Below are 24889 nucleotides of genomic sequence, written 5' to 3' on the forward strand. Positions count from 1 at the left end.
ACCTGTGGCGAGCGTAGCGAGCCACCGAGCCCGAAGCGTGGCGAGCGTAGCGAGCCCCGCGAGGGGACACAGAATACCGTCCCCTCGCGGGGCTCGCTTCGCTCGCCACGCTTCGGGCTCGGTGGCTCGCTACGCTCGCCACAGGTTTATATCCAACTCCATGCCCACTTGGATAGTAGGGGTATGAAAAGGACCCCTTTTTCCCATTGAATTCCATGTTAAAATGGACTCAGTCCATTTTAACATTGATTCCTATGGAAAAATCGGGTCATCGCATCCGATGGTCGCATGCGATGCGATGCGATGCGATGCGATATCGCATCGCATCGCATCTGATTGTATGCCTTAACTTAAGGCATACAATCAAAAAATCGGCAGCCCAGATACTACATAAGTACCACTTTTTCTTTTTATTGCCAGCACAGACATTTGGAAGAGGTCAAACAGACACAATAGCCATCACCTAAAGACTTACCACACTGTTTAGGCCCAATTCCAACTGTTTTTGGCAGCTAAACAGTGTTGAGCCTCTTTAGTAGTTTAATTTAAGACCCCCTGCTAATATCATGTCCTGTAGGTCTTTTTACATTACCAACACATGATTTATTTCAGAAAGCCAATACAGTTAGGAAACTTTTTTATTAGCTTACCTGGTGATAGAAGTAGAAGAGGGCAAAAAAGTGCCTGTATCTCACCTACAGCCATACCACATTGGATAGGCCCAAACTCGTCTGATCTTGGAAGCTAAGCAGTGTTGGGCCTGGTTAGTACTTGGATGGGAGACCACATGGGAACACCAGGTGCTGTAGGTTTTTTCACATTACAGGCAAATTGTTTTTATTCTCTAGCTATTTAAATTGGAAACTTTTTCTTTTTATTGCCAGTACAGACATTTGGAAGAGGTCAAACAGACACAATAGCCATCACCTAAAGACTTACCACACTGTTTAGGCCCAATTCCAACTGCTTTTGGCAGCTAAACAGTGTTGAGCCTCTTTAGTAGTTTAATTTAAGACCCTCTGCTAATATCATGTCCTGTAGGTCTTTTTACATTACCAACACATGATTTTTTTCAGTAAGCCAATACAGTTAGGAAACTTTTTTATTAGCTTACCTGGTGATAGAAGTAGAAGAGGGCATAAAAGTGCCTGTATCTCACCTACAGCCATACCACATTGGATAGGCCCAATCTCGTCTGATCTTGGAAGCTAAGCAGTGTTGGGCCTGGTTAGTACTTGGGTGGGAGACCACATGGGAACACCAGGTGTCGTAGGTTTTTTCACATTACAGGCAAATTGTTTTTATTCTCTAGCTATTTAAATTGGAAACTTTTTCTTTTTATTGCCAGTACAGACATATGGAAGAGGTCAAACAGACACAATAGCCATCACCTAAAGACTTACCACACTGTTTAGGCCCAATTCCAACTGCTTTTGGCAGCTAAACAGTGTTGAGCCTGTTTAGTAGTTAAATTTAAGACCCCCTGCTAATATCATGTCCTGTAGGTCTTTTTACATTACCAACACATGATTTTTTTCAGTAAGCCAATACAGTTAGGAAACTTTTGTATTAGCTTACCTGGTGATAGAAGTAGAAGAGGGCAAAAAAGTGCCTGTATCTCACCTACAGCCATACCACATTGGATAGGCCCAATCTCGTCTGATCTTGGAAGCTAAGCAGTGTTGGGCCTGGTTAGTACTTGGGTGGGAGACCACATGGGAACACCAGGTGCTGTAGGTTTTTTCACATTACAGGCAAATTGTTTTTATTCTCTAGCTATTTAAATTGGAAACTTTTTCTTTTTATTGCCAGTACAGACATTTGGAAGAGGTCAAACAGACACAATAGCCATCACCTAAAGACTTACCACACTGTTTAGGCCCAATTCCAACTGCTTTTGGCAGCTAAACAGTGTTGAGCCTCTTTAGTCGTTTAATTTAAGACCCCCTGCTAATATCATGTCCTGTAGGTCTTTTTACATTACCAACACATGATTTTTTTCAGTAAGCCAATACAGTTAGGAAACTTTTTTATTAGCTTACCTGGTGATAGAAGTAGAAGAGGGCAAAAAAGTGGCTGTATCTCACCTACAGCCATACCACATTGGATAGGCCCAATCTCGTCTGATCTTGGAAGCTAAGCAGTGTTGGGCCTGGTTAGTACTTGGGTGGGAGACCACATGGGAACACCAGGTGTTGTAGGTTTTTTCACATTACAGGCAAATTGTTTTTATTCTCTAGCTATTTAAATTGGAAACTTTTTCTTTTTATTTCCAGTACAGACATATGGAAGAGGTCAAACAGACACAATAGCCATCACCTAAAGACTTACCACACTGTTTAGGCCCAATTCCAACTGCTTTTGGCAGCTAAACAGTGTTGAGCCTGTTTAGTAGTTAAATTTAAGACCCCCTGCTAATATCATGTCCTGTAGGTCTTTTTACATTACCAACACATGATTTTTTTCAGGAAGCCAATACAGTTAGGAAACTTTTGTATTAGCTTACCTGGTGATAGAAGTAGAAGAGGGCAAAAAAGTGCCTGTATCTCACCTACAGCCATACCACATTGGATAGGCCCAATCTCGTCTGATCTTGGAAGCTAAGCAGTGTTGGGCCTGGTTAGTACTTGGGTGGGAGACCACCTGGGAACACCAGGTACTGTAGGTTTTTTCACATTACTGGCAAATTGTTTTTATTCTCTAGCTATTTATATTGGAAACTTTTTCTTTTTATTGCCAGCACAGACATTTGGAAGAGGTCAAACAGACACAATAGCCATCACCTAAAGACTTACCACACTGTTTAGGCTCAATTCCAACTGCTTTTGGCAGCTAAACAGTGTTGAGCCTCTTTTGTAGTTTAATTTAAGACCCCCTGCTAATATCATGTCCTGTAGGTCTTTTTACATTACCAACACATGATTTTTTTCAGTAAGCCAATACAGTTAGGAAACTTTTGTATTAGCTTACCTGGTGATAGAAGTAGAAGAGGGCAAAAAAGTGCCTTTAACTCACCTACAGCCATACCACATTGGATAGGCCCAATCTCGTCTGATCTTGGAAGCTAAGCAGTGTTGGGCCTGGTTAGTACTTGGGTGGGAGACCACCTGGGAACACCAGGTGCTGTAGGTTTTTTCACATTACTGGCAAATTGTTTTTATTCTCTAGCTATTTATATTGGAAACTTTTTCTTTTTATTGCCAGCACAGACATTTGGAAGAGGTCAAACAGACACAATAGCCATCACCTAAAGACTTACCACACTGTTTAGGCTCAATTATAACTGCTTTTGGCAGCTAAACAGTGTTGAGCCTCTTTTGTAGTTTAATTTAAGACCCCCTGCTAATATCATGTCCTGTAGGTCTTTTTACATTACCAACACATGATTTTTTTCAGTAAGCCAATACAGTTAGGAAACTTTTGTATTAGCTTACCTGGTGATAGAAGTAGAAGAGGGCAAAAAAGTGGCTTTAACTCACCTACAGCCATACCACATTGGATAGGCCCAATCTCGTCTGATTTTGGAAGCTAAGCAGTGTTGGGCCTGGTTAGTACTTGGGTGGGAGACCACATGGGAACACCAGGTGCTGTAGGTTTTTTCACATTACTGGCAAATTGTTTTTATTCTCTAGCTATTTAAATTGGAAACTTTTTCTTTTTATTGCCAGCACAGACATTTGGAAGAGGTCAAACAGACACAATAGCCATCACCTAAAGACTTACCACACTGTTTAGGCCCAATTCCAACTGCTTTTGGCAGCTAAACAGTGTTGAGCCTCTTTAGTAGTTTAATTTAAGACCCCCTGCTAATATCATGTCCTGTAGGTCTTTTTACATTACCAACACATGATTTTTTTCAGAAAGCCAATACAGTTAGGAAACTTTTTTATTAGCTTACCTGGTGATAGAAGTAGAAGAGGGCAAAAAAGTGCCTCTATCTCACCTACAGCCATACCACATTGGATAGGCCCAAACTCGTCTGATCTTGGAAGCTAAGCAGTGTTGGGCCTGGTTAGTACTTGGGTGGGAGACCACATGGGAACACCAGGTGCTGTAGGTTTTTTCACATTACAGGCAAATTGTTTTTATTCTCTAGCTATTTAAATTGGAAACTTTTTCTTTTTATTGCCAGTACAGACATTTGGAAGAGGTCAAACAGACACAATAGCCATCACCTAAAGACTTACCACACTGTTTAGGCCCAATTCCAACTGCTTTTGGCAGCTAAACAGTGTTGAGCCTCTTTAGTAGTTTAATTTAAGACCCCCTGCTAATATCATGTCCTGTAGGTCTTTTTACATTACCAACACATGATTTTTTTCAGTAAGCCAATACAGTTAGGAAACTTTTTTATTAGCTTACCTGGTGATAGAAGTAGAAGAGGGCATAAAAGTGCCTGTATCTCACCTACAGCCATACCACATTGGATAGGCCCAATCTCGTCTGATCTTGGAAGCTAAGCAGTGTTGGGCCTGGTTAGTTCTTGGGTGGGAGACCACATGGGAACACCAGGTGTTGTAGGTTTTTTCACATTACAGGCAAATTGTTTTTATTCTCTAGCTATTTAAATTGGAAACTTTTTCTTTTTATTGCCAGTACAGACATATGGAAGAGGTCAAACAGACACAATAGCCATCACCTAAAGACTTACCACACTGTTTAGGCCCAATTCCAACTGCTTTTGGCAGCTAAACAGTATTGAGCCTGTTTAGTAGTTAAATTTAAGACCCCCTGCTAATATCATGTCCTGTAGGTCTTTTTACATTACCAACACATGATTTTTTTCAGTAAGCCAATACAGTTAGGAAACTTTTGTATTAGCTTACCTGGTGATAGAAGTAGAAGAGGGCAAAAAAGTGCCTGTATCTCACCTACAGCCATACCACATTGGATAGGCCCAATCTCGTCTGATCTTGGAAGCTAAGCAGTGTTGGGCCTGGTTAGTACTTGGGTGGGAGACCACCTGCGAACACCAGGTGCTGTAGGTTTTTTCACATTACTGGCAAATTGTTTTTATTCTCTAGCTATTTATATTGGAAACTTTTTCTTTTGATTGCCAGCACAGACATTTGGAAGAGGTCAAACAGACACAATAGCCATCACCTAAAGACTTACCACACTGTTTAGGCTCAATTCCAACTGCTTTTGGCAGCTAAACAGTGTTGAGCCTCTTTTGTAGTTTAATTTAAGACCCCCTGCTAATATCATGTCCTGTAGGTCTTTTTACATTACCAACACATGATTTTTTTCAGGAAGCCAATACAGTTAGGAAACTTTTGTATTAGCTTACCTGGTGATAGAAGTAGAAGAGGGCAAAAAAGTGCCTGTATCTCACCTACAGCCATACCACATTGGATAGGCCCAATCTCGTCTGATCTTGGAAGCTAAGCAGTGTTGGGCCTGGTTAGTACTTGGGTGGGAGACCACCTGGGAACACCAGGTACTGTAGGTTTTTTCACATTACTGGCAAATTGTTTTTATTCTCTAGCTATTTATATTGGAAACTTTTTCTTTTTATTGCCAGCACAGACATTTGGAAGAGGTCAAACAGACACAATAGCCATCACCTAAAGACTTACCACACTGTTTAGGCTCAATTCCAACTGCTTTTGGCAGCTAAACAGTGTTGAGCCTCTTTTGTAGTTTAATTTAAGACCCCCTGCTAATATCATGTCCTGTAGGTCTTTTTACATTACCAACACATGATTTTTTTCAGTAAGCCAATACAGTTAGGAAACTTTTGTATTAGCTTACCTGGTGATAGAAGTAGAAGAGGGAAAAAAAGTGCCTTTAACTCACCTACAGCCATACCACATTGGATAGGCCCAATCTCGTCTGATCTTGGAAGCTAAGCAGTGTTGGGCCTGGTTAGTACTTGGGTGGGAGACCACCTGGGAACACCAGGTGCTGTAGGTTTTTTCACATTACTGGCAAATTGTTTTTATTCTCTAGCTATTTATATTGGAAACTTTTTCTTTTTATTGCCAGCACAGACATTTGGAAGAGGTCAAACAGACACAATAGCCATCACCTAAAGACTTACCACACTGTTTAGGCTCAATTATAACTGCTTTTGGCAGCTAAACAGTGTTGAGCCTCTTTTGTAGTTTAATTTAAGACCCCCTGCTAATATCATGTCCTGTAGGTCTTTTTACATTACCAACACATGATTTTTTTCAGTAAGCCAATACAGTTAGGAAACTTTTGTATTAGCTTACCTGGTGATAGAAGTAGAAGAGGGCAAAAAAGTGGCTTTAACTCACCTACAGCCATACCACATTGGATAGGCCCAATCTCGTGTGATCTTGGAAGCTAAGCAGTGTTGGGCCTGGTTAGTACTTGGGTGGGAGACCACATGGGAACACCAGGTGCTGTAGGTTTTTTCACATTACTGGCAAATTGTTTTTATTCTCTAGCTATTTAAATTGGAAACTTTTTCTTTTTATTGCCAGCACAGACATTTGGAAGAGGTCAAACAGACACAATAGCCATCACCTAAAGACTTACCACACTGTTTAGGCCCAATTCCAACTGCTTTTGGCAGCTAAACAGTGTTGAGCCTCTTTAGTAGTTTAATTTAAGATCCCCTGCTAATATCATGTCCTGTAGGTCTTTTTACATTACCAACACATGATTTTTTTCAGAAAGCCAATACAGTTAGGAAACTTTTTTATTAGCTTACCTGGTGATAGAAGTAGAAGAGGGCAAAAAAGTGCCTCTATCTCACCTACAGCCATACCACATTGGATAGGCCCAAACTCGTCTTATCTTGGAAGCTAAGCAGTGTTGGGCCTGGTTAGTACTTGGGTGGGAGACCACCTGGGAACACCAGGTACTGTAGGTTTTTTCACATTACTGGCAAATTGTTTTTATTCTCTAGCTATTTATATTGGAAACTTTTTCTTTTTATTGCCAGCACAGACATTTGGAAGAGGTCAAACAGACACAATAGCCATCACCTAAAGACTTACCACACTGTTTAGGCTCAATTCCAACTGCTTTTGGCAGCTAAACAGTGTTGAGCCTCTTTTGTAGTTTAATTTAAGACCCCCTGCTAATATCATGTCCTGTAGGTCTTTTTACATTACCAACACATGATTTTTTTCAGTAAGCCAATACAGTTAGGAAACTTTTGTATTAGCTTACCTGGTGATAGAAGTAGAAGAGGGAAAAAAAGTGCCTTTAACTCACCTACAGCCATACCACATTGGATAGGCCCAATCTCGTCTGATCTTGGAAGCTAAGCAGTGTTGGGCCTGGTTAGTACTTGGGTGGGAGACCACCTGGGAACACCAGGTGCTGTAGGTTTTTTCACATTACTGGCAAATTGTTTTTATTCTCTAGCTATTTATATTGGAAACTTTTTCTTTTTATTGCCAGCACAGACATTTGGAAGAGGTCAAACAGACACAATAGCCATCACCTAAAGACTTACCACACTGTTTAGGCTCAATTATAACTGCTTTTGGCAGCTAAACAGTGTTGAGCCTCTTTTGTAGTTTAATTTAAGACCCCCTGCTAATATCATGTCCTGTAGGTCTTTTTACATTACCAACACATGATTTTTTTCAGTAAGCCAATACAGTTAGGAAACTTTTGTATTAGCTTACCTGGTGATAGAAGTAGAAGAGGGCAAAAAAGTGGCTTTAACTCACCTACAGCCATACCACATTGGATAGGCCCAATCTCGTGTGATCTTGGAAGCTAAGCAGTGTTGGGCCTGGTTAGTACTTGGGTGGGAGACCACATGGGAACACCAGGTGCTGTAGGTTTTTTCACATTACAGGCAAATTGTTTTTATTCTCTAGCTATTTAAATTGGAAACTTTTTCTTTTTATTGCCAGTACAGACATTTGGAAGAGGTCAAACAGACACAATAGCCATCACCTAAAGACTTACCACACTGTTTAGGCCCAATTCCAACTGCTTTTGGCAGCTAAACAGTGTTGAGCCTCTTTAGTAGTTTAATTTAAGACCCCCTGCTAATATCATGTCCTGTAGGTCTTTTTACATTACCAACACATGATTTTTTTCAGTAAGCCAATACAGTTAGGAAACTTTTTTATTAGCTTACCTGGTGATAGAAGTAGAAGAGGGCATAAAAGTGCCTGTATCTCACCTACAGCCATACCACATTGGATAGGCACAATCTCGTCTGATCTTAGAAGCTAAGCAGTGTTGGGCCTGGTTAGTACTTGGGTGGGAGACCACATGGGAACACCAGGTGTTGTAGGTTTTTTCACATTACAGGCAAATTGTTTTTATTCTCTAGCTATTTAAATTGGAAACTTTTTCTTTTTATTGCCAGTACAGACATATGGAAGAGGTCAAACAGACACAATAGCCATCACCTAAAGACTTACCACACTGTTTAGGCCCAATTCCAACTGCTTTTGGCAGCTAAACAGTATTGAGCCTGTTTAGTAGTTAAATTTAAGACCCCCTGCTAATATCATGTCCTGTAGGTCTTTTTACATTACCAACACATGATTTTTTTCAGTAAGCCAATACAGTTAGGAAACTTTTGTATTAGCTTACCTGGTGATAGAAGTAGAAGAGGGCAAAAAAGTGCCTGTATCTCACCTACAGCCATACCACATTGGATAGGCCCAATCTCGTCTGATCTTGGAAGCTAAGCAGTGTTGGGCCTGGTTAGTACTTGGGTGGGAGACCACATGGGAACACCAGGTGCTGTAGGTTTTTTCACATTACAGGCAAATTGTTTTTATTCTCTAGCTATTTAAATTGGAAACTTTTTCTTTTTATTGCCAGTACAGACATTTGGAAGAGGTCAAACAGACACAATAGCCATCACCTAAAGACTTACCACACTGTTTAGGCCCAATTCCAACTGCTTTTGGCAGCTAAACAGTGTTGAGCCTCTTTAGTAGTTTAATTTAAGACCCCCTGCTAATATCATGTCCTGTAGGTCTTTTTACATTACCAACACATGATTTTTTTCAGTAAGCCAATACAGTTAGGAAACTTTTTTATTAGCTTATCTGGTGATAGAAGTAGAAGAGGGCAAAAAAGTGCCTGTATCTCACCTACAGCCATACCACATTGGATAGGCCCAATCTCGTCTGATCTTGGAAGCTAAGCAGTGTTGGGCCTGGTTAGTACTTGGGTGGGAGACCACCTGCAAACACCAGGTGCTGTAGGTTTTTTCACATTACTGGCAAATTGTTTTTATTCTCTAGCTATTTATATTGGAAACTTTTTCTTTTGATTGCCAGCACAGACATTTGGAAGAGGTCAAACAGACACAATAGCCATCACCTAAAGACTTACCACACTGTTTAGGCTCAATTCCAACTGCTTTTGGCAGCTAAACAGTGTTGAGCCTCTTTTGTAGTTTAATTTAAGACCCCCTGCTAATATCATGTCCTGTAGGTCTTTTTACATTACCAACACATGATTTTTTTCAGGAAGCCAATACAGTTAGGAAACTTTTGTATTAGCTTACCTGGTGATAGAAGTAGAAGAGGGCAAAAAAGTGCCTGTATCTCACCTACAGCCATACCACATTGGATAGGCACAATCTCGTCTGATCTTAGAAGCTAAGCAGTGTTGGGCCTGGTTAGTACTTGGGTGGGAGACCACATGGGAACACCAGGTGTTGTAGGTTTTTTCACATTACAGGCAAATTGTTTTTATTCTCTAGCTATTTAAATTGGAAACTTTTTCTTTTTATTGCCAGTACAGACATATGGAAGAGGTCAAACAGACACAATAGCCATCACCTAAAGACTTACCACACTGTTTAGGCCCAATTCCAACTGCTTTTGGCAGCTAAACAGTATTGAGCCTGTTTAGTAGTTAAATTTAAGACCCCCTGCTAATATCATGTCCTGTAGGTCTTTTTACATTACCAACACATGATTTTTTTCAGTAAGCCAATACAGTTAGGAAACTTTTGTATTAGCTTACCTGGTGATAGAAGTAGAAGAGGGCAAAAAAGTGCCTGTATCTCACCTACAGCCATACCACATTGGATAGGCCCAATCTCGTCTGATCTTGGAAGCTAAGCAGTGTTGGGCCTGGTTAGTACTTGGGTGGGAGACCACATGGGAACACCAGGTGCTGTAGGTTTTTTCACATTACAGGCAAATTGTTTTTATTCTCTAGCTATTTAAATTGGAAACTTTTTCTTTTTATTGCCAGTACAGACATTTGGAAGAGGTCAAACAGACACAATAGCCATCACCTAAAGACTTACCACACTGTTTAGGCCCAATTCCAACTGCTTTTGGCAGCTAAACAGTGTTGAGCCTCTTTAGTAGTTTAATTTAAGACCCCCTGCTAATATCATGTCCTGTAGGTCTTTTTACATTACCAACACATGATTTTTTTCAGTAAGCCAATACAGTTAGGAAACTTTTTTATTAGCTTATCTGGTGATAGAAGTAGAAGAGGGCAAAAAAGTGCCTGTATCTCACCTACAGCCATACCACATTGGATAGGCCCAATCTCGTCTGATCTTGGAAGCTAAGCAGTGTTGGGCCTGGTTAGTACTTGGGTGGGAGACCACCTGCAAACACCAGGTGCTGTAGGTTTTTTCACATTACTGGCAAATTGTTTTTATTCTCTAGCTATTTATATTGGAAACTTTTTCTTTTGATTGCCAGCACAGACATTTGGAAGAGGTCAAACAGACACAATAGCCATCACCTAAAGACTTACCACACTGTTTAGGCTCAATTCCAACTGCTTTTGGCAGCTAAACAGTGTTGAGCCTCTTTTGTAGTTTAATTTAAGACCCCCTGCTAATATCATGTCCTGTAGGTCTTTTTACATTACCAACACATGATTTTTTTCAGGAAGCCAATACAGTTAGGAAACTTTTGTATTAGCTTACCTGGTGATAGAAGTAGAAGAGGGCAAAAAAGTGCCTGTATCTCACCTACAGCCATACCACATTGGATAGGCCCAATCTCGTCTGATCTTGGAAGCTAAGCAGTGTTGGGCCTGGTTAGTACTTGGGTGGGAGACCACCTGGGAACACCAGGTACTGTAGGTTTTTTCACATTACTGGCAAATTGTTTTTATTCTCTAGCTATTTATATTGGAAACTTTTTCTTTTTATTGCCAGCACAGACATTTGGAAGAGGTCAAACAGACACAATAGCCATCACCTAAAGACTTACCACACTGTTTAGGCTCAATTCCAACTGCTTTTGGCAGCTAAACAGTGTTGAGCCTCTTTTGTAGTTTAATTTAAGACCCCCTGCTAATATCATGTCCTGTAGGTCTTTTTACATTACCAACACATGATTTTTTTCAGTAAGCCAATACAGTTAGGAAACTTTTGTATTAGCTTACCTGGTGATAGAAGTAGAAGAGGGCAAAAAAGTGCCTTTAACTCACCTACAGCCATACCACATTGGATAGGCCCAATCTCGTCTGATCTTGGAAGCTAAGCAGTGTTGGGCCTGGTTAATACTTGGGTGGGAGACCACCTGGGAACACCAGGTGCTGTAGGTTTTTTCACATTACTGGCAAATTGTTTTTATTCTCTAGCTATTTATATTGGAAACTTTTTCTTTTTATTGCCAGCACAGACATTTGGAAGAGGTCAAACAGACACAATAGCCATCACCTAAAGACTTACCACACTGTTTAGGCTCAATTATAACTGCTTTTGGCAGCTAAACAGTGTTGAGCCTCTTTAGTAGTTTAATTTAAGACCCCCTGCTAATATCATGTCCTGTAGGTCTTTTTACATTACCAACACATGATTTTTTTCAGTAAGCCAATACAGTTAGGAAACTTTTGTATTAGCTTACCTGGTGATAGAAGTAGAAGAGGGCAAAAAAGTGGCTTTAACTCACCTACAGCCATACCACATTGGATAGGCCCAATCTCGTCTGATCTTGGAAGCTAAGCAGTGTTGGGCCTGGTTAGTACTTGGGTGGGAGACCACATGGGAACACCAGGTGCTGTAGGTTTTTTCACATTACTGGCAAATTGTTTTTATTCTCTAGCTATTTAAATTGGAAACTTTTTCTTTTTATTGCCAGCACAGACATTTGGAAGAGGTCAAACAGACACAATAGCCATCACCTAAAGACTTACCACACTGTTTAGGCCCAATTCCAACTGCTTTTGGCAGCTAAACAGTGTTGAGCCTCTTTAGTAGTTTAATTTAAGACCCCCTGCTAATATCATGTCCTGTAGGTCTTTTTACATTACCAACACATGATTTTTTTCAGAAAGCCAATACAGTTAGGAAACTTTTTTATTAGCTTACCTGGTGATAGAAGTAGAAGAGGGCAAAAAAGTGCCTCTATCTCACCTACAGCCATACCACATTGGATAGGCCCAAACTCGTCTGATCTTGGAAGCTAAGCAGTGTTGGGCCTGGTTAGTACTTGGGTGGGAGACCACATGGGAACACCAGGTGCTGTAGCTTTTTTCACATTACAGGCAAATTGTTTTTATTCTCTAGCTATTTAAATTGGAAACTTTTTCTTTTTATTGCCAGTACAGACATTTGGAAGAGGTCAAACAGACACAATAGCCATCACCTAAAGACTTACCACACTGTTTAGGCCCAATTCCAACTGCTTTTGGCAGCTAAACAGTGTTGAGCCTCTTTAGTAGTTTAATTTAAGACCCCCTGCTAATATCATGTCCTGTAGGTCTTTTTACATTACCAACACATGATTTTTTTCAGTAAGCCAATACAGTTAGGAAACTTTTTTATTAGCTTACCTGGTGATAGAAGTAGAAGAGGGCAAAAAAGTGCCTGTATCTCACCTACAGCCATACCACATTGGATAGGCCCAATCTCGTCTGATCTTGGAAGCTAAGCAGTGTTGGGCCTGGTTAGTACTTGGGTGGGAGACCACCTGCGAACACCAGGTGCTGTAGGTTTTTTCACATTACTGGCAAATTGTTTTTATTCTCTAGCTATTTATATTGGAAACTTTTTCTTTTGATTGCCAGCACAGACATTTGGAAGAGGTCAAACAGACACAATAGCCATCACCTAAAGACTTACCACACTGTTTAGGCTCAATTCCAACTGCTTTTGGCAGCTAAACAGTGTTGAGCCTCTTTTGTAGTTTAATTTAAGACCCCCTGCTAATATCATGTCCTGTAGGTCTTTTTACATTACCAACACATGATTTTTTTCAGTAAGCCAATACAGTTAGGAAACTTTTGTATTAGCTTACCTGGTGATAGAAGTAGAAGAGGGCAAAAAAGTGCCTTTCACTCACTTACAGCCATACCACATTGGATAGGCCCAATCTCGTCTGATCTTGGAAGCTAAGCAGTGTTGGGCCTGGTTAGTACTTGGGTGGGAGACCACCTGGGAACACCAGGTGCTGTAGGTTTTTTCACATTACTGGCAAATTGTTTTTATTCCTAGCTATTTATATTGGAAACTTTTTCTTTTTATTGCCAGCACAGACATTTGGAAGAGGTCAAACAGACACAATAGCCATCACCTAAAGACTTACCACACTGTTTAGGCTCAAATCAAACTGCTTTTGGCAGCTAAACAGTGTTGAGCCTCTTTTGTAGTTTAATTTAAGACCCCCTGCTAATATCATGTCCTGTAGGTCTTTTTACATTACCAACACATGATTTTTTTCAGTAAGCCAATACAGTTAGGAAACTTTTGTATTAGCTTACCTGGTGATAGAAGTAGAAGAGGGCAAAAAAGTGAATTTAACTCACCTACAGCCATACCACATTGGATAGGCCCAATCTCGTCTGATCTTGGAAGCTAAGCAGTGTTGGGCCTGGTTAGTACTTGGGTGGGAGACCACATGTGAACACCAGGTGCTGTAGGTTTTTTCACATTACAGGCAAATTGTTTTTATTCTCTAGCTATTTATATTGGAAACTTTTTCATTTTATTGCCAGCACAGACATTTGGAAGAGGTCAAACAGACACAATAGCCATCACCTAAAGACTTACCACACTGTTTAGGCTCAATTCCAACTGCTTTTGGCAGCTAAACAGTGTTGAGCCTCTTTTGTAGTTTAATTTAATTTAAGACCCCCTGCTAATATCATGTCCTGTAGGTCTTTTTACATTACCAACACATGATTTTTTTTCAGTAAGCCAATACAGTTAGGAAACTTTTGTATTAGCTTACCTGGTAATAGAAGTAGAAGAGGGCAAAAAAGTGGCTTTAACTCACCTACAGCCATACCACATTGGATAGGCCCAATCTCGTCTGATCTTGGAAGCTAAGCAGTGTTGGGCCTGGTTAGTACTTGGGTGGGAGACCACATGGGAACACCAGGTGCTGTAGGTTTTTTCACATTACTGGCAAATTGTTTTTATTCTCTAGCTATTATATTGGAAACTTTTTCATTTTATTGCCAGCACAGACATTTGGAAGAGGTCAAACAGACACAATAGCCATCACCTAAAGACTTACCACACTGTTTAGGCTCAATTCCAACTGCTTTTGGCAGCTAAACAGTGTTGAGCCTCTTTTGTAGTTTAATTTAAGACCCCCTGCTAATATCATGTCCTGTAGGTCTTTTTACATTACCAACACATGATTTTTTTCAGTAAGCCAATACAGTTAGGAAACTTTTGTATTAGCTTACCTGGTAATAGAAGTAGAAGAGGGCAAAAAAGTGGCTTTAACTCACCTACAGCCATACCACATTGGATAGGCCCAATCTCGTCTGATCTTGGAAGCTAAGCAGTGTTGGGCCTGGTTAGTACTTGGGTGGGAGACCACATGGGAACACCAGGTGCTGTAGGTTTTTTCACATTACTGGCAAATTGTTTTTATTCTCTAGCTATTTAAATTGGAAACTTTTTCTTTTTATTGCCAGCACAGACATTTGGAAGAGGTCAAACAGACACAATAGCCATTACCTAAAGACTTACCACACTGTTTAGGCCCAATTCCAACTGCTTTTGGCAGCTAAACAGTGTTGAGCCTCTTTAGTAGTTTAATTTAAGACCCCCTGCTAATATCATGTCCTGTAGGTCTTTTTACATTACCAACACATGATTTTTTTCAGTAAGCCAATACAGTTAGGAAACTTTTTTATTAGCTTACCTGGTGATAGAAGTAGAAGAGGGCAAAAAAGTGCCTGTATCTCAACTACAGCCATACCACATTGTATAGGCCCAATCTCGTCTGATCTTGGAAGCTAAGCAGTGTTGGGCCTGGTTAGTACTTGGGTGGGAGACCACCTGGGAACACCAGGTGCTGTAGGTTTTTTCACATTACTGGCAAATTGTTTTTATTCTCTAGCTATTTATATTGGAAACTATTTCTTTTTATTGCCAGCACAGACATTTGTAAGAGGTCAAACAGACACACTAGCCATCACCTAAAGACTTACCACACTGTTTAGGCTCAATTCCAACTGCTTTTGGCAGCTAAACAGTGTTGAGCCTCTTTTGTAGTTTAATTTAAGACCCCCTGCTAATATCATGTCCTGTAGGTCTTTTTACATTACCAACACATGATTTTTTTCAGTAAGCCAATACAGTTAGGAAACTTTTGTATTAGCTTACCTGGTGATAGAAGTAGAAGAGGGCAAAAAAGTGCCGGTATCTCACCTACAGCCATACCACATTGGATAGGCCCAATCTCGTCTGATCTTGGAAGCTAAGCAGTGTTGGGCCTGGTTAGTACTTGGGTGGGAGACCACATGGGAACACCAGGTGCTGTAGCTTTTTTCACATTACTGGCAAATTGTTTTTATTCTCTAGCTATTTAAATTGGAAACTTTTTCGGTACTTATGTAATATCTGGGCTCCCGTTTTTCTTATGAGACCGCGTCCCCTCTCGGGGCTCGCTGCGCTCGCCACGCTTCGGGCACGGTGGCTCGCTGCGCTCGCCACACTATATAAAGTCAACTCCATGCGTAGTTGGATAGTAGGGGTATGAAAAAAGGGGTGCATTTAACATGGGAGCCCAGATAATACATAAGTACCACTTTTTCTTTTTATTGCCAGTACAGACATTTGGAAGAGGTCAAACAGACACAATATCCATCACCTAAAGACTTACCACACTGTTTAGGCCCAATTCCAACTGCTTTTGGCAGCTAAACAGTGTTGAGCCTCTTTAGTAGTTTAATTTAAGACCCCCTGCTAATATCATGTCCTGTAGGTCTTTTTACATTACCAACACATGATTTTTTTCAGTAAGCCAATACAGTTAGGAAACTTTTTTATTAGCTTACCTGGTGATAGAAGTAGAAGAGGGCAAAAAAGTGTCTGTATCTCACCTACAGCCATACCAAATTGGATAGGCCCAATCTCGTCTGATCTTGGAAGCTAAGCAGTGTTGGGCCTGGTTAGTACTTGGGTGGGAGACCACATGGGAACACCAGGTGCTGTAGGTTTTTTCACATTACAGGCAAATTGTTTTTATTCTCTAGCTATTTAAATTGGAAACGTTTTCTTTTTATTGCCAGTACAGACATTTGGAAGAGGTCAAACAGACACAATAGCCATCACCTAAAGACTTACCACACTGTTTAGGCCCAATTCCAACTGCTTTTGGCAGCTAAACAGTGTTGAGCCTGTTTAGTAGTTTAATTTAAGACCCCCTGCTAATATCATGTCCTGTAGGTCTTTTTACATTACCAACACATGATTTTTTTTAAGTAAGCCAATACAGTTAGGAAACTTTTTTATTAGCTTACCTGGTGATAGAAGTAGAAGAGGGCAAAAAAGTGCCTGTATCTCACCTACAGCCATACCACATTGGATAGGCCCAATTTCGTCTGATCTTGGAAGCTAAGCAGTGTTGGGTCTGGTTAGTACTTGGGTGGGGGAACACCAGGTGCTGTAGGTTTTTTCACATTACTGGCAAATTGTTTTTATTCTCTAGCTATTTAAATTTTAAACTTTTTCTTTTTATTGCCAGCACAGACATTTGGAAGAGGTCAAACAGACACAATAGCCATCACCTAAAGACTTACCACACTGTTTAGGCTCAATTCCAACTGCTTTTGGCAGCTAAACATTGTTGAGCCTCTTTTGTAGTTTAATTTAAGACCCCCTGCTAATATCATGTCCTGTAGGTCTTTTTACATTACCAACACATGATTTTTTTCAGTAAGCCAATACAGTTAGGAAACTTTTGTATTAGCTTACCTGGTGATAGAAGTAGAAGAGGGCAAAAAAGTGCTTTTAACTCACCTACAGCCATACCACATTGGATAGGCCCAATCTCGTGTGATCTTGGAAGCTAAGCAGTGTTGGGCCTGGTTAGTACTTGGGTGGGAGACCACATGGGAACACCAGGTGCTGTAGGTTTTTTCACATTACAGGCAAATTGTTTTTATTCTCTAGCTATTTAAATTGGAAACTTTTTCTTTTTATTGCCAGTACAGACATTTGGAAGAGGTCAAACAGACACAATAGCCATCACCTAAAGACTTACCACACTGTTTAGGCCCAATTCCAACTGCTTTTGGCAGCTAAACAGTGTTGAGCCTCTTTAGTAGTTTAATTTAAGACGCCCTGCTAATATCATGTCCTGTAGGTCTTTTTACATTACCAACACATGATTTTTTTCAGTAAGCCAATACAGTTAGGAAACTTTTGTATTAGCTTACCTGGTGATAGAAGTAGAAGAGGGCAAAAAAGTGAATTTAACTCACCTACAGCCATACCACATTGGATAGGCTCAATCTCATCTGATCTTGGAAGCTAAGCAGTGTTGGGCCTGGTTAGTACTTGGGTGGGAGACCACATGGGAACACCAGGTGCTGTAGGTTTTTTCACATTACTGGCAAATTGTTTTTATTCTTTAGCTATTTAAATTGGAAACTTTTTCTTTTTCTTTTTATTGCCAGTACAGACATTTGGAAGAGGTCAAACAGACACAATAGCCATCACATAAAGACTTACCACACTGTTTAGGCCCAATTCCAACTGCTTTTGGCAGCTAAACAGTGTTGAGCCTCTTTAGTAGTTTAATTTAAGACCCCCTGCTAATATCATGTCCTGTAGGTCTTTTTACATTACCAACACATGATTTTTTTCAGTAAGCCAATACAGTTAGGAAACTTTTTTATTAGCTTACCTGGTGATAGAAGTAGAAGAGGGCAAAAAAGTGCCTGTATTTCACCTACAGCCATACCACATTGGATAGGCCCAATCTCGTCTGTTCTTGGAAGCTAAGCAGTGTTGGGCCTGGTTAGTAATTGGGTGGGAGACCACATGGGAACACCAGGTGCTGTAGGTTTTTTCACATTACAGGCAAATTGTTTTTATTCTCTAGCTATTTATATTGGAAACTTTTTCTTTTTATTGCCAGCACAGACATTTGGAAGAGGTCAAACAGACACAATAGCCATCACCTAAAGACTTACCACACTGTTTAGGCTCAATTCCAACTGCTTTTGGCAGCTAAACAGTGTTGAGCCTCTTTTGTAGTTTAATTTAAGACCCCCAGCTAATATCATGTCCTGTAGGTCTTTTTACATTACCAACACATGATTTTTTTCAGTAAGCCAATACAGTTAGGAAACTTTTTTATTAGCTTACCTGGTGATAGAAGTAGAAGAGGGCAAAAAAGTGCCTGTATCTCACCTACAGCCATACCACATTGGATAGGCCCAATCTCTTCTGATCTTGGAAGCTAAGCAGTGTTGGGCCTGGTTAGTACTTGGGTGGGAGACCACATGGGAACACCAGGTGCTGTAGGTTTTTTCACATTACAGGCAAATTGTTTTTATTCTCTATCTATTTAAATTGGAAACTTTTTCTTTTTATTGCCAGTACAGACATTTGGAAGAGGTCAAACAGACACAATAGCCATCACCTAAAGACTTACCACACTGTTTAGGCCCAATTCCAACTGCTTTTGGCAGCTAAACAGTGTTGAGCCATTTTAGTAGTTTAATTTAAGACCCCCTGCTAATATCATGTCCTGTAGGTCTTTTTACATTACCAACACATGATTTTTTTTAAGTAAGCCAATACAGTTAGAAAACTTTTTTATTAGCTTACCTGGTGATAGAAGTAGAAGAGGGCAAAAAAGTGCCTGTATCTCACCTACAGCCATACCACATTGGATAGGCCCAATCTCGTCTGATCTTGGAAGCTAAGCAGTGTTGGGCCTGGTTAGTACTTGGGTGGGAGACCACCTGGGAACACCAGGTGCTGTAGGTTTTTTCACATTACTGGCAAATTGTTTTTATTCTCTAGCTATTTAAATTGGAAACTTTTTCTTTTTATTGCCAGCACAGACATTTTGAAGAGGTCAAACAGACACAATAGCCATCACCTAAAGACTTACCACACTGTTTAGGCTCAATTCCAACTGCTTTTGGCAGCTAAACAGTGTTGAGCCACTTTTGTAGTTTAATTTAAGACCCCCTGCTAATATCATGTCCTGTAGGTCTTTTTACATTACCAACACATGATTTTTTTCAGTAAGCCAATACAGTTAGGAAACTTTTGTATTAGCTTACCTGGTGATAGAAGTAGAAGAGGGCAAAAAAATGCCTGTATCTCACCTACAGCCATACCACATTGGATAGGCCCAATCTCGTCTGATCTTGGAAGCTAAGCAGTGTTGGGCCTGGTTAGTACTTGGGTGGGAGACCACCTGGGAACACCAGGTACTGTAGGTTTTTTCACATTACCGGCAAATTGTTTTTATTCTCTAGCTATTTAAATTGGAAACTTTTTCTTTGTATTGCCAGCACAGACATTTGGAAGAGGTCAAACAGACACAATAGCCATCACCTAAAGACTTACCACACTGTTTAGGCTCAATTCCAACTGCTTTTTGCAGCTAAACAGTGTTGAGCCTCTTTTGTAGTTTAATTTAAGACCCCCTGCTAATATCATGTCCTGTAGGTCTTTTTACATTACCAACACATGATTTTTTTCAGTAAGCCAATACAGTTAGGAAACTTTTGTATTAGCTTACCTGGTGATAGAAGTAGAAGAGGGCAAAAAAGTGAATTTAACTCACCTACAGCCATACCACATTGGATAGGCTCAATCTCGTCTGATCTTGGAAGCTAAGCAGTGTTGGGCCTGGTTAGTACTTGGGTGGGAGACCACATAGGAACACCAGGTGCTGTAGGTTTTTTCACATTACTGGCAAATTGTTTTTATTCTTTAGCTATTTAAATTGGAAACTTTTTCTTTTTCTTTTTATTGCCAGCACAGACATTTGGAAGAGGTCAAACAGACAAAATAGCCATCACCTAAAGACTTACCACACTGTTTAGGCCCAATTCCAACTGCTTTTGGCAGCTAAACAGTGTTGAGCCTCTTTAGTAGTTTAATTTAAGACCCCCTGCTAATATCATGTCCTGTAGGTCTTTTTACATTACCAACACATGATTTTTTTCAGTAAGCCAATACAGTTAGGAAACTTTTTTATTAGCTTACCTGGTGATAGAAGTAGAAGAGGGCAAAAAAGTGCCTGTATCTCACCTACAGCCATACCACATTGTATAGGCCCAATCTCGTCTGATTTTGGAAGCTAAGCAGTGTTGGGCCTGGTTAGTACTTGGCTGGGAGACCACCTGGGAACACCAGGTGCTGTAGGTTTTTTCACATTACTGGCAAATTGTTTTTATTCTCTAGCTATTTATATTGGAAACTATTTCTTTTTATTGCCAGCACAGACATTTGTAAGAGGTCAAACAGACACACTAGCCATCACCTAAAGACTTACCACACTGTTTAGGCTCAATTCCAACTGCTTTTTGCAGCTAAACAGTGTTGAGCCTCTTTTGTAGTTTAATTTAAGACCCCCTGCTAATATCATGTCCTGTTGGTCTTTTTACATTACCAACACATGATTTTTTTCAGTAAGCCAATACAGTTAGGAAACTTTTGTATTAGCTTACCTGGTGATAGAAGTAGAAGAGGGCAAAAAAGTGCCTGTATCTCAACTACAGCCATACCACATTGTATAGGCCCAATCTCGTCTGATTTTGGAAGCTAAGCAGTGTTGGGCCTGGTTAGTACTTGGCTGGGAGACCACCTGGGAACACCAGGTGCTGTAGGTTTTTTCACATTACTGGCAAATTGTTTTTATTCTCTAGCTATTTAAATTGGAAACTTTTTCTTTTTATTGCCAGTACAGACATTTGGAAGAGGTCAAACAGACACAATAGCCATCACCTAAAGACTTACCACACTGTTTAGGCCCAATTCCAACTGCTTTTGGCAGCTAAACAGTGTTGAGCCTCTTTTGTAGTTTAATTTAAGACCCCCTGCTAATATCATGTCCTGTAGGTCTTTTTACATTACCAACACATGATTTTTTTCAGTAAGCCAATACAGTTAGGAAACTTTTGTATTAGCTTACCTGGTGATAGAAGTAGAAGAGGGCAAAAAAGTGAATTTAACTCACCTACAGCCATACCACATTGGATAGGCTCAATCTCGTCTGATCTTGGAAGCTAAGCAGTGTTGGGCCTGGTTAGTACTTGGGTGGGAGACCACATAGGAACACCAGGTGCTGTAGGTTTTTTCACATTACTGGCAAATTGTTTTTATTCTTTAGCTATTTAAATTGGAAACTTTTTCTTTTTATTGCCAGCACAGACATTTGGAAGAGGTCAAACAGACACACTAGCCATCACCTAAAGACTTACCACACTGTTTAGGCTCAATTCCAACTGCTTTTGGCAGCTAAACAGTGTTGAGCCTCTTTTGTAGTTTAATTTAAGACCCCCTGCTAATATCATGTCCTGTAGGTCTTTTTACATTACCAACACATGATTTTTTTCAGTAAGCCAATACAGTTAGGAAACTTTTGTATTAGCTTACCTGGTGATAGAAGTAGAAGAGGGCAAAAAAGTGCATTTAACTCACCTACAGCCATACCACATTGGATAGGCTCAATCTCGTCTGATCTTGGAAGCTAAGCAGTGTTGGGCCTGGTTAGTACTTGGGTGGGAGACCACATAGGAACACCAGGTGCTGTAGGTTTTTTCACATTACTGGCAAATTGTTTTTATTCTTTAGCTATTTAAATTGGAAACTTTTTCTTTTTTTTTTTATTGCCAGCACAGACATTTGGAAGAGGTCAAACAGACACAATAGCCATCACCTAAAGACTTACCACACTGTTTAGGCCCAATTCCAACTGCTTTTGGCAGCTAAACAGTGTTGAGCCTCTTTAGTAGTTTAATTTAAGACCCCCTGCTAATATCATGTCCTGTAGGTCTTTTTACATTACCAACACATGATTTTTTTCAGTAAGCCAATACAGTTAGGAAACTTTTTTATTAGCTTACCTGGTGATAGAAGTAGAAGAGGGCAAAAAAGTGCCTGTATCTCACCTACAGCCATACCACATTGTATAGGCCCAATCTCGTCTGATTTTGGATGCTAAGCAGTGTTGGGCCTGGTTAGTACTTGGCTGGGAGACCACCTGGGAACACCAGGTGCTGTAGGTTTTTTCACATTACTGGCAAATTGTTTTTATTCTCTAGCTATTTATATTGGAAACTATTTATTTTTATTGCCAGCACAGACATTTGTAAGAGGTCAAACAGACACACTAGCCATCACCTAAAGACTTACCACACTGTTTAGGCTCAATTCCAACTGCTTTTTGCGGTACTGATGTAGTAACTGGGCTGCCGATTTTGAAATCGGGTCCATCGCATCGCATCGCACCCGACCATATCGCATGCGATGCGATGCGATGCGATGCGATGCGATGGACCCGATTTTTCCATAGGATTCAATGTTAAAATGGACTGAGTCCATTTTAACATAGAATTCAATGGGAAAAGGGGTCCTTTTCATACCCCTACTATCCAAGTGGGCATGGAGTTGGATATAAACCTGTGGCGAGCGTAGCGAGCCACCGAGCCCGAAGCGTGGCGAGCGTAGCGAGCCCCGCGAGGGGACACAGAATACCGTCCCCTCGCGGGGCTCGCTTCGCTCGCCACGCTTCGGGCTCGGTGGCTCGCTACGCTCGCCACAGGTTTATATCCAACTCCATGCCCACTTGGATAGTAGGGGTATGAAAAGGACCCCTTTTTCCCATTGAATTCCATGTTAAAATGGACTCAGTCCATTTTAACATTGAATCCTATGGAAAAATCGGGTCATCGCATCGCATCGCATCGCATGGTCGTATGCGATGCGATGCGATATCGCATCGCATCGCATCTGATTGTATGCCTTAACTTAAGGCATACAATCAAAAAATCGGCAGCCCAGATACTACATAAGTACCCTTTTTGCAGCTAAACAGTGTTGAGCCTCTTTTGTAGTTTAATTTAAGACCCCCTGCTAATATCATGTCCTGTTGGTCTTTTTACATTACCAACACATGATTTTTTTCAGTAAGCCAATACAGTTAGGAAACTTTTGTATTAGCTTACCTGGTGATAGAAGTAGAAGAGGGCAAAAAAGTGCCTGTATCTCACCTACAGCCATACCACATTGGATAGGCCCAATCTCGTCTGATCTTGGAAGCTAAGCAGTGTTGGGCCTGGTTAGTACTTGGGTGGGAGACCACATGGGAACACCAGGTGCTGTAGGTTTTTTCACATTACTGGCAAATTGTTTTTATTCTCTAGCTATTTAAATTGGAAACTTTTTCTTTTTATTGCCAGTACAGACATTTGGAAGAGGTCAAACAGACACAATAGCCATCACCTAAAGACTTACCACACTGTTTAGGCCCAATTCCAACTGCTTTTGGCAGCTAAACAGTGTTGAGCCTCTTTAGTAGTTTAATTTAAGACCCCCTGCTAATATCATGTCCTGTAGGTCTTTTTACATTACCAACACATGATTTTTTTCAGTAAGCCAATACAGTTAGGAAACTTTTTTATTAGCTTACCTGGTGATAGAAGTAGAAGAGGGCAAAAAAGTGCCTGTATCTCACCTACAGCCATACCAAATTGCATAGGCCCAATCTCGTCTGATCTTGGAAGCTAAGCAGTGTTGGGCCTGGTTAGTACTTAGGTGGGAGACCACATGGGAACACCAGGTGCTGTAGGTTTTTTCACATTACAGGCAAATTGTTTTTATTCTCTAGCTATTTAAATTGGAAACTTTTTCTTTTTATTGCCAGTACAGACATTTGGAAGAGGTCAAACAGACACAATAGCCATCACCTAAAGACTTACCACACTGTTTAGGCCCAATTCCAACTGCTTTTGGCAGCTAAACAGTGTTGAGCCTGTTTAGTAGTTTAATTTAAGACCCCCTGCTAATATCATGTCCTGTAGGTCTTTTTACATTACCAACACATGATTTTTTTTAAGTAAGCCAATACAGTTAGGAAACTTTTTTATTAGCTTACCTGGTGATAGAAGTAGAAGAGGGCAAAAAAGTGCCTGTATCTCACCTACAGCCATACCACATTGGATAGGCCCAATTTCGTCTGATCTTGGAAGCTAAGCAGTGTTGGGCCTGGTTAGTACTTGGGTGGGAGACCACCTGGGAACACCAGGTGCTGTAGGTTTTTTCACATTACTGGCAAATTGTTTTTATTCTCTAGCTATTTAAATTGGAAACTTTTTCTTTTTATTGCCAGCACAGACATTTGGAAGAGGTCAAACAGACACAATAGCCATCACCTAAAGACTTACCACACTGTTTAGGCTCAATTCCAACTGCTTTTGGCAGCTAAACATTGTTGAGCCTCTTTTGTAGTTTAATTTAAGACCCCCTGCTAATATCATGTCCTGTAGGTCTTTTTACATTACCAACACATGATTTTTTTCAGTAAGCCAATACAGTTAGGAAACTTTTGTATTAGCTTACCTGGTGATAGAAGTAGAAGAGGGCAAAAAAGTGAGTTTAACTCACCTACAGCCATACCACATTGGATAGGCTCAATCTCGTCTGATCTTGGAAGCTAAGCGGTGTTGGGCCTGGTTAGTACTTGGGTGGGAGACCACATGGGAACACCAGGTGCTGTAGGTTTTTTCACATTACTGG

General features: G+C 40.5%; 45 non-coding genes and 6 pseudogenes across 45 annotated transcripts; all 51 read left to right on the top strand.

The window, feature by feature from the left end:
- The first annotated feature begins 693 nt into the window (after positions 1–693).
- LOC146014878 (5S ribosomal RNA) lies at positions 694–812 on the top strand. The gene has a single exon (XR_014447819.1). It is a non-coding gene; the product is annotated as a 5S ribosomal RNA (ribosomal RNA).
- A 345-nt stretch (positions 813–1157) lies between these two features.
- LOC146016693 (5S ribosomal RNA) lies at positions 1158–1276 on the top strand. The gene has a single exon (XR_014449575.1). It is a non-coding gene; the product is annotated as a 5S ribosomal RNA (ribosomal RNA).
- Positions 1277–1621: 345 nt separating this feature from the next.
- On the top strand, positions 1622–1740 carry LOC146011232 (5S ribosomal RNA). The gene has a single exon (XR_014444917.1). It is a non-coding gene; the product is annotated as a 5S ribosomal RNA (ribosomal RNA).
- A 345-nt stretch (positions 1741–2085) lies between these two features.
- LOC146014608 (5S ribosomal RNA) lies at positions 2086–2204 on the top strand. The gene has a single exon (XR_014447557.1). It is a non-coding gene; the product is annotated as a 5S ribosomal RNA (ribosomal RNA).
- A 345-nt stretch (positions 2205–2549) lies between these two features.
- Positions 2550–2668, top strand: LOC146014569 (5S ribosomal RNA). The gene has a single exon (XR_014447518.1). It is a non-coding gene; the product is annotated as a 5S ribosomal RNA (ribosomal RNA).
- A 345-nt stretch (positions 2669–3013) lies between these two features.
- LOC146013842 (5S ribosomal RNA) lies at positions 3014–3132 on the top strand. Its single transcript, XR_014446809.1, has one exon. It is a non-coding gene; the product is annotated as a 5S ribosomal RNA (ribosomal RNA).
- Positions 3133–3477: 345 nt separating this feature from the next.
- LOC146015563 (5S ribosomal RNA) lies at positions 3478–3596 on the top strand. Its single transcript, XR_014448481.1, has one exon. It is a non-coding gene; the product is annotated as a 5S ribosomal RNA (ribosomal RNA).
- A 345-nt stretch (positions 3597–3941) lies between these two features.
- Positions 3942–4060, top strand: LOC146015237 (5S ribosomal RNA). The gene has a single exon (XR_014448165.1). It is a non-coding gene; the product is annotated as a 5S ribosomal RNA (ribosomal RNA).
- Positions 4061–4405: 345 nt separating this feature from the next.
- Positions 4406–4524, top strand: LOC146017090 (5S ribosomal RNA). The gene has a single exon (XR_014449964.1). It is a non-coding gene; the product is annotated as a 5S ribosomal RNA (ribosomal RNA).
- Positions 4525–4869: 345 nt separating this feature from the next.
- On the top strand, positions 4870–4988 carry LOC146014495 (5S ribosomal RNA). Its single transcript, XR_014447447.1, has one exon. It is a non-coding gene; the product is annotated as a 5S ribosomal RNA (ribosomal RNA).
- A 345-nt stretch (positions 4989–5333) lies between these two features.
- LOC146014570 (5S ribosomal RNA) lies at positions 5334–5452 on the top strand. Its single transcript, XR_014447519.1, has one exon. It is a non-coding gene; the product is annotated as a 5S ribosomal RNA (ribosomal RNA).
- A 345-nt stretch (positions 5453–5797) lies between these two features.
- LOC146013854 (5S ribosomal RNA) lies at positions 5798–5916 on the top strand. Its single transcript, XR_014446820.1, has one exon. It is a non-coding gene; the product is annotated as a 5S ribosomal RNA (ribosomal RNA).
- Positions 5917–6261: 345 nt separating this feature from the next.
- LOC146015029 (5S ribosomal RNA) lies at positions 6262–6380 on the top strand. Its single transcript, XR_014447963.1, has one exon. It is a non-coding gene; the product is annotated as a 5S ribosomal RNA (ribosomal RNA).
- A 345-nt stretch (positions 6381–6725) lies between these two features.
- On the top strand, positions 6726–6844 carry LOC146011141 (5S ribosomal RNA; annotated as a pseudogene).
- Positions 6845–7189: 345 nt separating this feature from the next.
- On the top strand, positions 7190–7308 carry LOC146013866 (5S ribosomal RNA). Its single transcript, XR_014446831.1, has one exon. It is a non-coding gene; the product is annotated as a 5S ribosomal RNA (ribosomal RNA).
- Positions 7309–7653: 345 nt separating this feature from the next.
- LOC146015030 (5S ribosomal RNA) lies at positions 7654–7772 on the top strand. The gene has a single exon (XR_014447964.1). It is a non-coding gene; the product is annotated as a 5S ribosomal RNA (ribosomal RNA).
- Positions 7773–8117: 345 nt separating this feature from the next.
- On the top strand, positions 8118–8236 carry LOC146010941 (5S ribosomal RNA; annotated as a pseudogene).
- Positions 8237–8581: 345 nt separating this feature from the next.
- Positions 8582–8700, top strand: LOC146011243 (5S ribosomal RNA). Its single transcript, XR_014444920.1, has one exon. It is a non-coding gene; the product is annotated as a 5S ribosomal RNA (ribosomal RNA).
- Positions 8701–9045: 345 nt separating this feature from the next.
- On the top strand, positions 9046–9164 carry LOC146016751 (5S ribosomal RNA). Its single transcript, XR_014449631.1, has one exon. It is a non-coding gene; the product is annotated as a 5S ribosomal RNA (ribosomal RNA).
- Positions 9165–9509: 345 nt separating this feature from the next.
- Positions 9510–9628, top strand: LOC146010942 (5S ribosomal RNA; annotated as a pseudogene).
- A 345-nt stretch (positions 9629–9973) lies between these two features.
- On the top strand, positions 9974–10092 carry LOC146011255 (5S ribosomal RNA). The gene has a single exon (XR_014444921.1). It is a non-coding gene; the product is annotated as a 5S ribosomal RNA (ribosomal RNA).
- A 345-nt stretch (positions 10093–10437) lies between these two features.
- Positions 10438–10556, top strand: LOC146016752 (5S ribosomal RNA). The gene has a single exon (XR_014449632.1). It is a non-coding gene; the product is annotated as a 5S ribosomal RNA (ribosomal RNA).
- Positions 10557–10901: 345 nt separating this feature from the next.
- Positions 10902–11020, top strand: LOC146014572 (5S ribosomal RNA). Its single transcript, XR_014447521.1, has one exon. It is a non-coding gene; the product is annotated as a 5S ribosomal RNA (ribosomal RNA).
- Positions 11021–11365: 345 nt separating this feature from the next.
- LOC146015418 (5S ribosomal RNA) lies at positions 11366–11484 on the top strand. Its single transcript, XR_014448339.1, has one exon. It is a non-coding gene; the product is annotated as a 5S ribosomal RNA (ribosomal RNA).
- A 345-nt stretch (positions 11485–11829) lies between these two features.
- On the top strand, positions 11830–11948 carry LOC146011266 (5S ribosomal RNA). Its single transcript, XR_014444922.1, has one exon. It is a non-coding gene; the product is annotated as a 5S ribosomal RNA (ribosomal RNA).
- A 345-nt stretch (positions 11949–12293) lies between these two features.
- On the top strand, positions 12294–12412 carry LOC146017394 (5S ribosomal RNA). Its single transcript, XR_014450269.1, has one exon. It is a non-coding gene; the product is annotated as a 5S ribosomal RNA (ribosomal RNA).
- Positions 12413–12757: 345 nt separating this feature from the next.
- On the top strand, positions 12758–12876 carry LOC146014496 (5S ribosomal RNA). Its single transcript, XR_014447448.1, has one exon. It is a non-coding gene; the product is annotated as a 5S ribosomal RNA (ribosomal RNA).
- A 345-nt stretch (positions 12877–13221) lies between these two features.
- LOC146014097 (5S ribosomal RNA) lies at positions 13222–13340 on the top strand. The gene has a single exon (XR_014447053.1). It is a non-coding gene; the product is annotated as a 5S ribosomal RNA (ribosomal RNA).
- Positions 13341–13684: 344 nt separating this feature from the next.
- Positions 13685–13803, top strand: LOC146014768 (5S ribosomal RNA). The gene has a single exon (XR_014447712.1). It is a non-coding gene; the product is annotated as a 5S ribosomal RNA (ribosomal RNA).
- A 351-nt stretch (positions 13804–14154) lies between these two features.
- On the top strand, positions 14155–14273 carry LOC146011277 (5S ribosomal RNA). The gene has a single exon (XR_014444923.1). It is a non-coding gene; the product is annotated as a 5S ribosomal RNA (ribosomal RNA).
- Positions 14274–14617: 344 nt separating this feature from the next.
- On the top strand, positions 14618–14736 carry LOC146011288 (5S ribosomal RNA). The gene has a single exon (XR_014444924.1). It is a non-coding gene; the product is annotated as a 5S ribosomal RNA (ribosomal RNA).
- Positions 14737–15081: 345 nt separating this feature from the next.
- On the top strand, positions 15082–15200 carry LOC146015457 (5S ribosomal RNA). Its single transcript, XR_014448378.1, has one exon. It is a non-coding gene; the product is annotated as a 5S ribosomal RNA (ribosomal RNA).
- A 345-nt stretch (positions 15201–15545) lies between these two features.
- On the top strand, positions 15546–15664 carry LOC146016058 (5S ribosomal RNA). Its single transcript, XR_014448961.1, has one exon. It is a non-coding gene; the product is annotated as a 5S ribosomal RNA (ribosomal RNA).
- A 555-nt stretch (positions 15665–16219) lies between these two features.
- Positions 16220–16338, top strand: LOC146016041 (5S ribosomal RNA). Its single transcript, XR_014448944.1, has one exon. It is a non-coding gene; the product is annotated as a 5S ribosomal RNA (ribosomal RNA).
- Positions 16339–16684: 346 nt separating this feature from the next.
- Positions 16685–16793, top strand: LOC146011686 (5S ribosomal RNA; annotated as a pseudogene).
- Positions 16794–17138: 345 nt separating this feature from the next.
- Positions 17139–17257, top strand: LOC146015031 (5S ribosomal RNA). Its single transcript, XR_014447965.1, has one exon. It is a non-coding gene; the product is annotated as a 5S ribosomal RNA (ribosomal RNA).
- A 345-nt stretch (positions 17258–17602) lies between these two features.
- On the top strand, positions 17603–17721 carry LOC146014081 (5S ribosomal RNA). Its single transcript, XR_014447038.1, has one exon. It is a non-coding gene; the product is annotated as a 5S ribosomal RNA (ribosomal RNA).
- Positions 17722–18072: 351 nt separating this feature from the next.
- Positions 18073–18191, top strand: LOC146010392 (5S ribosomal RNA; annotated as a pseudogene).
- A 345-nt stretch (positions 18192–18536) lies between these two features.
- LOC146014353 (5S ribosomal RNA) lies at positions 18537–18655 on the top strand. The gene has a single exon (XR_014447301.1). It is a non-coding gene; the product is annotated as a 5S ribosomal RNA (ribosomal RNA).
- A 346-nt stretch (positions 18656–19001) lies between these two features.
- LOC146013878 (5S ribosomal RNA) lies at positions 19002–19120 on the top strand. Its single transcript, XR_014446842.1, has one exon. It is a non-coding gene; the product is annotated as a 5S ribosomal RNA (ribosomal RNA).
- A 345-nt stretch (positions 19121–19465) lies between these two features.
- Positions 19466–19584, top strand: LOC146014573 (5S ribosomal RNA). The gene has a single exon (XR_014447522.1). It is a non-coding gene; the product is annotated as a 5S ribosomal RNA (ribosomal RNA).
- A 345-nt stretch (positions 19585–19929) lies between these two features.
- Positions 19930–20048, top strand: LOC146016271 (5S ribosomal RNA). The gene has a single exon (XR_014449167.1). It is a non-coding gene; the product is annotated as a 5S ribosomal RNA (ribosomal RNA).
- Positions 20049–20399: 351 nt separating this feature from the next.
- LOC146016540 (5S ribosomal RNA) lies at positions 20400–20518 on the top strand. Its single transcript, XR_014449429.1, has one exon. It is a non-coding gene; the product is annotated as a 5S ribosomal RNA (ribosomal RNA).
- Positions 20519–20863: 345 nt separating this feature from the next.
- LOC146010257 (5S ribosomal RNA) lies at positions 20864–20982 on the top strand. The gene has a single exon (XR_014444772.1). It is a non-coding gene; the product is annotated as a 5S ribosomal RNA (ribosomal RNA).
- A 345-nt stretch (positions 20983–21327) lies between these two features.
- Positions 21328–21446, top strand: LOC146016272 (5S ribosomal RNA). The gene has a single exon (XR_014449168.1). It is a non-coding gene; the product is annotated as a 5S ribosomal RNA (ribosomal RNA).
- A 345-nt stretch (positions 21447–21791) lies between these two features.
- Positions 21792–21910, top strand: LOC146016273 (5S ribosomal RNA). The gene has a single exon (XR_014449169.1). It is a non-coding gene; the product is annotated as a 5S ribosomal RNA (ribosomal RNA).
- Positions 21911–22261: 351 nt separating this feature from the next.
- On the top strand, positions 22262–22380 carry LOC146010350 (5S ribosomal RNA; annotated as a pseudogene).
- Positions 22381–23362: 982 nt separating this feature from the next.
- Positions 23363–23481, top strand: LOC146011299 (5S ribosomal RNA). Its single transcript, XR_014444925.1, has one exon. It is a non-coding gene; the product is annotated as a 5S ribosomal RNA (ribosomal RNA).
- Positions 23482–23826: 345 nt separating this feature from the next.
- LOC146017233 (5S ribosomal RNA) lies at positions 23827–23945 on the top strand. The gene has a single exon (XR_014450104.1). It is a non-coding gene; the product is annotated as a 5S ribosomal RNA (ribosomal RNA).
- Positions 23946–24291: 346 nt separating this feature from the next.
- Positions 24292–24410, top strand: LOC146014633 (5S ribosomal RNA). Its single transcript, XR_014447581.1, has one exon. It is a non-coding gene; the product is annotated as a 5S ribosomal RNA (ribosomal RNA).
- A 345-nt stretch (positions 24411–24755) lies between these two features.
- LOC146015498 (5S ribosomal RNA) lies at positions 24756–24874 on the top strand. Its single transcript, XR_014448418.1, has one exon. It is a non-coding gene; the product is annotated as a 5S ribosomal RNA (ribosomal RNA).
- Positions 24875–24889: the final 15 nt, after the last annotated feature.

The sequence above is a fragment of the Crinia signifera genome, chromosome 6 (assembly GCF_055691185.1).
Source record: "Crinia signifera chromosome 6, ASM5569118v1, whole genome shotgun sequence".
In the NCBI taxonomy this organism is placed as follows: domain Eukaryota; kingdom Metazoa; phylum Chordata; class Amphibia; order Anura; family Myobatrachidae; genus Crinia; species Crinia signifera.